This window comes from Orcinus orca, chromosome 2, assembly GCF_937001465.1.
Source record: "Orcinus orca chromosome 2, mOrcOrc1.1, whole genome shotgun sequence".
In the NCBI taxonomy this organism is placed as follows: domain Eukaryota; kingdom Metazoa; phylum Chordata; class Mammalia; order Artiodactyla; family Delphinidae; genus Orcinus; species Orcinus orca.
Window position 1 is genome coordinate 191,879,441 of NC_064560.1, and position 8,068 is coordinate 191,887,508.

At 44.5% G+C, this 8,068-nt stretch overlaps 1 non-coding gene across 1 annotated transcript; it reads left to right on the forward strand.

Annotated features, from left to right (window-relative positions):
• The first annotated feature begins 1,212 nt into the window (after positions 1-1,212).
• LOC117200300 (U6 spliceosomal RNA) lies at positions 1,213-1,319 on the forward strand. The gene has a single exon (XR_004481777.1). It is a non-coding gene; the product is annotated as a U6 spliceosomal RNA (small nuclear RNA).
• Positions 1,320-8,068: the final 6,749 nt, after the last annotated feature.

Sequence of the window (8,068 nt, forward strand, 5' to 3'; positions counted from 1 at the left end):
TCTCCCAATAGCCCTGCAAGGAAGAAGCACAGACGATGTTAATTCAATGTTTAAAATGGGGGAAGATGCTTATTCACCATAATTAAGATATGGAATCAATCTAAGTGTGTGTCAATGGATAAAGAAAATGTGGTATGTATATATTAATACAATGGAATATTATTCACCCTTAAAAAAGGAGATTCTGCCATTTGGGACAAACTTGATAAGCCTGAAGGACATTATGCTTAGTGAAATAGGACAGACACAGACAAATAGTGCATGATTTCACTTAGAAGTGGAATCTGAAAAAGTCAAACTCATAGAAGCAGAGAGTAGAATGGTGGTTGCCGGGCACTGAGGGTAGGAGGGGAATGGGGAGATGTTAGCCACAGGGTACAAAGTTTCAGTTATGCAGGATGAATAAGTTCTGGAGATTTAATGTACAGCATGGTGACTATAGTGAATAATACTGTATCGTGCACTGGAAATTTGCTAAGAGAGTAGATCATATATGTTCTCGCCACACCAAAAAAAAAAAAAAGTTAACGATGTGAGGTGATGGATGTATTAATTCGCTTGATTGTAGTAATTATTTTACAACATATTTGTATATCAACATATTGCATTGTACACATTAAATATAGTTACAATTTTTATTTGCCGATAAAGCTGGAAAAAATAGGGAAGCTGAGGGCTGGGGGCTGTTGACGTTTCCAAGGTCAAAGAGAGAGTCCAAAGCAGAGTAGGATCTGGCTTGAAGTCTCTCAGCTCTAAATCCAGTACTCCTACCACTGTGTTGGGGGCACTCGCTGTACAAGAGACATCTATGGAATGTCTTCCATCCAAAACAACCTCCCCTTACCTCCCTAGATCCGGGGGCGGGGGGGGGATGCTCTTGACCAGGTAGAATGAAGCATTTCTGTGCCCTGACCATGGAGTTTTTTGGGGGAAGGGGGAGCACATCCAACTCATTTAGGGCTGATCAGAGTTCCTTCCCTTAGAATCTGGAGTTGAGTCATGGAGAAATAGAGAGAGTGATGAGAGACAGAGAAAGAAAGAATGAGACCTTGTTCATGTGGCTGGTAAGCATGGTTTGCCCTGTGACATGGGGAACAGAGAACGTAGGTCTGCAGGGACATAAAAATAAAGCAGAGACACAAAAAGGAATGGAGATGAGAGACGAAGGGAGAACCTGAGTGACCTTCTAAGGCCTTCATCAAGCTTAGCTCTGGGCTCACTTTGGCAGCACATATACTAAAAGTGGAACAATACAGAGAAGGTTAGCATGACCCCTGCACAAGGATGACATGCAAATTTGTGAAGCATTCCATATTAAAAAAAAGCTTACCTGTGCTCCTGCCCTACATCCTTATAATAAGTGCCGTTTTGTTTTTGTTTTTTTTAAAATTAAGGTGGGTTGAGTTGATATCTGTTTCTTGCAGCCAAAAGATTGCAAACTAACAATTCGTTACTGCATGGATGTACCTTCGTCACACTGACTTTGAAACTTTTTAATTTTCCAGAAGGAGGCCTATTTCACTTTAAGTATTTACCGTTATTTGTCATGGAACAACCAAGAGCAAATATAATATTTGTCAGTGGAACCCAGAAGCAATCCCTTTAAAGAAAACAAGGATGCCGGCCACCAACACCATGACATTCACTATTTTCTGGAGGACTTGGTGCATGCAATAAGGTAAGGAAAAGAAAGAAGAGAAACAAATATAGGAAAAGAACAGGCAAAATTATTATAGTTTCAGATAATATGATTATCCACCTAGTAAATCCACTGAATATCATGCTGAACCTGTAAGAGTTTGATAAAGTGGTTGGATATGATATAAAAAAACAAAAATCAATTATTTCTCTGTATGCCAAAAAAACACGATTGTAATGTGTAATGGAAAAAAGATCTCACTAACACGATGAGAACTGTAAAATGCCTAGGAATAAACCTAACGAGCATTGTGCAATTTATATGCAAAACACCATAAAACTTTACTAAAAAACAAAAAAGAAGAACTAGCTAAATACAAGGTATACCCTGAGGTCAACAGCATTACTGGCCCCAATTCTTCATCTCTGTCTGAATCCATTCCTTACCTTGGCCTCCTTGTGGGCAGAGTATATTCCTCCATCCCTTGATTCTAGGCTAAACCATGTGACTTGCTTTGGCCAACAGCATGTAAGCAGAAGTAACAGTGTGCAATTTGGACTCTAGGTCTTAAGACACTTCTGCTTGCTTTCCTGCATCTCTCCCATTGCCATGAAAGAAGCTTATCCCAGACCTGATGCCCAAAAGGAATAAAAATGGAGCCGACCTAAGCCCCAACTTCAGTGAGGAGCTAAGCCCAACCAGATGTATCTGTAACTTGAAGGGGAGCTACCCAGACAAGCCCAGCCCAGATCCGCCATGTCTAGCCATCTTATGGACTTGTGACCAATAATAAATAGATGTGTTTTAAGCCTACTGAGTTTCAGGATGCTTTGTTAGACAGCAAGAGGTAACTGATACACCATATTCCTGGATGGTGACACTCAATATTGTAAAGGTGCATTCTCTGCAGATTAATCTATAAAGTCCAGTGTGATTCCAATCAAAATACCAACAGATATTTACTTCTCTGGGATTTAAAAATTAAATGGCAAAACAAAATTAGCTGCTAAATTTATGAAGGGAAAAAAACTAATGGAGGAGAACAAGATATTACCCCATCAGATATTCAGAGGTACCATAAAACTAGGCTAGTTACACAACATGGTAACAGACAAATGAACCAATGGAACACAACCAAGGGGGAGATGATAGATAGATAGATAGATAGATAGATAGATAGGGATAGGATGTCACAGAATAATAGAGATAATGCTATATTACAAATCAGTGGTGGGGGGTGATTGATTATATAGTAAAGAGCATTGAAACAACTGACCATCACTTTGAAAAATGTAAAAGTAAACTGTTACATCACCCTACAATAAATTCCAGGTGGATTAAAGACCGACATGCAATCAATCAAACTATAAAAGTACTAGAAAAAAGTACAGACAACTAGTGTCATAATCTTGGAGTAGAGCAGGCCCTTCTAAGCAAGACAGAATCCGGAAGCCTTTGAGAAATAGATTCACAAATTTTACTCCATAAAGAGTAAACGTTCTATACAGCAAAAGACCACAGATAAAGTGGAAATACAAATGACAGCTTGAGAGAAAATTTTTGGAGCACACATAAAGGCCAGAGGTCACCCTGGCCGGCTTAAAGCTCTGATAGTAAAGGTCCAACTGTCCCATCGAAAAATGAAGGGTATGAACAGGCAATTCACGTAAGAGAGAAGAAACGCCAACAAGCAGTACAAAACATGCCAACCTCTCTATTAGCAAGAGACAGGCTGTGCCAGGCTGTCGTCATCCCCACCTCTCAGCCTGGCACAGCTAAGACTGACATCTGCAGGGGGGCAGTGTGACTAGCCAGCAACTCCTCCTGTGGGATCCTGTCCCCCGGGGGAAAGGGCAAATAGGAGCCTTGCCCAGTGGTCTCTGAGTGTCACCTGTGACAGTTAAAGGTCAGAAGTGGCTTCCTATGTAGCAATAAGGAGATGGGTCAAGAAATCAGGCACACTGGTTCCCACTGAGAGCAGGAGACTGATCTACATGACACACGGAGAAGTTCACGAGTTGCTCACGATGCATTGTTTAATGAAAACACACATACCCGTTCAGAGAGAGAGAGAGAGAGAGATGGCCTGGGACTTCCAAACTTTAAAGAGTGGTTCTCCCTCAAGAAAAGCATTAAATGTTCCTTAAAAAACTAAAAATAGAACTACCATATGATTCAGCAATCCCACTCCTGGGCATATATCCAGAGAAAACGAAAATGCAAAAAGATACACGCACCCCAATGTTCATTGCAGCACTATTTACAATAGCCAAGAAGACATGGAAGCAACCTAAACGTCCACCAACAGAGGAATGGATAAAGAAGACGTGGTACATATGTACAATGGAATATTACTCAGCCATAAAAAAGAATGAAATAAGGCTACTTGCAGCAACGTGGATGGACCTAGAGATTATCATACTAAGTAAGTCAGACAGAGAAAGACAAATATATGATATCACTCATATGTGGAATCTAATTTTTAAAAATATGATATAAACGAACTTATTTACAAAACAGAAAGAGACTCACAGATTTCAAAAAAAAACTTACCAGAGGGGAAACATGACGGGGAGGGATAAATTAGGAACTTGGGATTAACATACACACGCTACTATATATAAAATAGATAACAAACAAGGACCCTGCACAGGGAACTGTATATTATATAATAACCTATATGGGAAAGGAATCTGAAAAAGAATGAATATATGTATATGTATAACTGAATCACTGTGCTGTACACCTGAAACTAACACAGTATTTTAAACCAACTATACTCCGATAAAAATTTTTTTTAAAGCATTAAAGAGGAAGGGAAGATTTTCACTCCTCACTTACACCGTCCTGTATAGTTTAAAATTTTACACGGGCATGAATGGTTTATGGAATCCTAAAAAAAGAAAGAAAAAAAATAGAAATGAATGAATACTTGTGTTTTCCTATGGGACAGATTTGGGGATAGAGATAGAGATAGGGATACAGGCACACCTGGTTTAACTGTGGCAACCCTGCGTCGAGCAAGTCTACTGATGCCATTTTTCCAACAGCATTTTCTCACTTCACAGCTCTGTGCCACATTTTGGCAATTCTGGTAGTACTTCAAACATTTTCATTATTATTATACTCGTTATGGTGACTGTGGCCAGTGATCTTTCATGTTACTACTGTCATTGTTTGGGGGCACCAAGAGCTGTGCCCACAGAAGACGGTAAACTTGACCAATAAATGATGTGTGTGTTCTGATTGCTCCACCAACCAGCTACTCCCCCATCTCCCTCCTCCTCCTCGAGTCTCCCTATTCTCTGAGATACAACAGTCTTGAAATTAAGCCAATTAATAACCCTACAATGGTTACCCTTTAAGTGTTCAAGTGAAAGAAGAGTCGCATGTTTCTTACTTTAAATCAAAAGCTAGAAATGATTAAGCTTTGTAAGGAAGGCATGTGGGAAGCTGAGACAGACATAATGCTATTGCACACTTAGTAGACTATTGTATAGTGTAAATATAACTTTTATATGCACTGGGAAACCAAAAAATTCATGTGACTCCCTTTACTGTGATATTCAGTCTATTGTGGTGACCTGGAATGAAACCCAAGATATCTCTCTGTAAGCCTGCATAGATAGATATAGAGATAGAGATAGAGATATGATAGAGAGAGAGATGAAATAGATATGGATACAGATTTTAACTCCCTCACCACTTTCTGTTATAAATTCACTGTCTTTAAAAGCTAGGAGCCCTTCCCAAGTGACCCACAGAACTGTGTGTGTCCTAAGCCGTGAAGAGAGCCGTCGCCAATTTAAGGCACAATCAACCTCATTAGCCTGATCCAGTGACACCTTTGTCTCAGGGAGGACACTGGGAGCGTCATTCCAAGGGGAAGAAAAGCTGGGGATCAGCCCCTGTTAATGAGCACTGTCCCACTAAAGCCCCGCTAATCCGGCCCTGCGGCCCCCATCCCAGGATTCAGCCCCTCTCTTGTGGCCCCCGGGCTCCCTCACCACAGCCTCTTTAAATTCCACCTGCACATCCTTCGTGTGGTATGTGGTCCCCTTGGTAAAGGCTTCAGGCGTGATTGTTTAAAACTTTTATTAATCCTGAAGTCTTTCCTGACTCCATCTCTTTCCGTCCCCAGGTAGAATAACAATGATGGGGATGACAGAGCAGCCAGCACGGGCTGGGCATGTGTCCTGCTCAGGTGCTGGGCTAAGGGCTCTATTTATAGGCGGCATCCAATTAGGTCCTGGGCACCCCCTGAAGCAGCCGATATCAGTAGGCTCAGGGCACAGATACGAAAACCGAGGCAGGGCCAGGGTTCCCAGGGAAGCCTGCGTGCCCCCTTGTCTCCCCAGGTCCCCTGCTGGGCCCTGCACCAACCGCTCACTCCACATTGGTCACTGTCTCCACGGAATTCATGTTTCAGAGTCTGTCTCCTGCCTTGGCTGGAGCTCTGCCCTATTCATCTTTGTATCCCCAGCTCCTAGCAAAGGGCAAAGGCATTGGAGGAGGGAAGGGCACGAAATGCAGAAGAAGGAACAGACCATGGGAGGGAAGGGGGAGGAGAGAGATTCAGAAAGGACAAACAAAGTGAGGGCATGATGTAGGGTCCTGAGAACAAGGCTGAACGGGGCCAGGGGTGGGCAGCCCCGTGGGACGGAACAGCAGCAATGATAGTCAAGACAAGAAGTAGTCACTCTTCATCATGGACCTTCGTCCCAGTGTTGGCTAGAAACAGTGCTGTCCCCATGGGGACTCTGCACTCACACAGCCCTCAGTGGAGTCTTAAGTGGCCCTGGTGCAGGAATGTGAATCCAGGCTTCACCATGTGCTGCCTGAGTGCCTCTCACTCCCAGAATCTTCCATCTGGCAGGCCTGTTCCCCGCCCTCATGGAAGGCAGGAGCAGGCTACTGACCCATGCACCCAACTCACGGCACCTTCCTGAACCTCTGGACCCAGTGCACCCCACACCCAGTTTGCAGAGCTGTTCCAGTTGACTTGGCCCTGGACTGAAGACCCAAGTCTCGATCGTGGCCTCTCCTCACCCCCTGACCTGAGGTGCAGGATCCCTTCTTGGCCCTGTCTGCTCAGACCCCTCTCCTGGTGTTCTGGGCACGCCTGGGAGGCCCCTGTCCTGGACTCTGAGCTCAGCTGCCCCTGCCTCACAGATGCAGCCAGTTACAGTGAGATCCTGGACCTGCCCCTTCTCCCCGAGCCTCCGTTCCTCATCTGGAACATTCATCGCTCTCTCATCCATTATCACCAGCATTAAATGGGAAAATGCCTCACTCATGCTTGCCGAGCAGTCCAGGGTGGATGGTTTGTTTTTTTTTTTTTTCAAGAAAGACCATGTTCCTATAGCTTGCATTTGACCTCCCAAATGTTCTATCGTGGGTCTAGAAACAGAACACTTAGATGCAATATTCCACAGGCAAAAGTATGAACTGTTGGGCTTCCCTGGTGGCACACTGGTTGAGAGTCCGCCTGCCGATGCAGGGGACACGGGTTCGTGCCCCGGTCCGGGAAGATCCCACATTCCACGGAGCGACTGGGCCCGTGAGCCATGGCCGCTGAACCTGCACGTCCGGAGCCTGTGCTCCGCAACGGGAGAGGCCACAACAGTGAGAGGCCTGCGCACGGCAAAAAAAAAAAAAAAAAAAGTATGAACTGTTATCAACATCATATTCTCCCACTTCACTTCCAATTCATTTGAAGAGTCCACCCAGCCCTCCCTCTCGGAGGGAAAAGGGGAAAAAAAGTTGCTTTTGTGCTTCCAAGGTTGCTGTCCTTTGCCCTGGAAAGAACAAAGGCACGTGAGTGACTAACTCTGCTTTTATGCCGGAGGCAACCATACCTCTGAGAGGTGAAAATGCTCGCCTGTGTCACCAGCCTCACGGGGCCTGGGGAGCAGAGCCAAGCAGCCTGGCTCTCCATCCCCAGACGAGAGTCGTTCCCACCACCTTGTCCTGCTCTGCCTGCTACAGCACTTTCAGAGCCTCTGTCGGCAGTCACGTAATTTGGACCAAATGCAGACCAACCCCTCAGGACGGCAAAGAAAGAGCCGGCCTCAACAATTCAACTAAAGGGGATCGCCATGACCGAAAAGCGCTCATTTCCAGAGAGGATGCAAACAAAAGCAAACTGGAGCGCATTCTGTCGTTCTGGCAACAGATGCTTCTGGAGATGACCATGTGCGAGAGGCCGCTGCATTCTGGAGCTCTTCATCTTTGCCCCGAAAACAAGCCACTCTTCACAAAAGGCGAATGCCTCTAGATTTCCAGTGGCAGTGATGAGAATGCCCCACGCACCGGAAAGAATGAGCATCCTTGAAGTCCACCCCACTTCACAGCAAAGAGACACATCCAGGGTGGATGTGGTCCACCCTGGCTGGTGGACACCTCCATCCCATCAAGATGCTGGTCAAT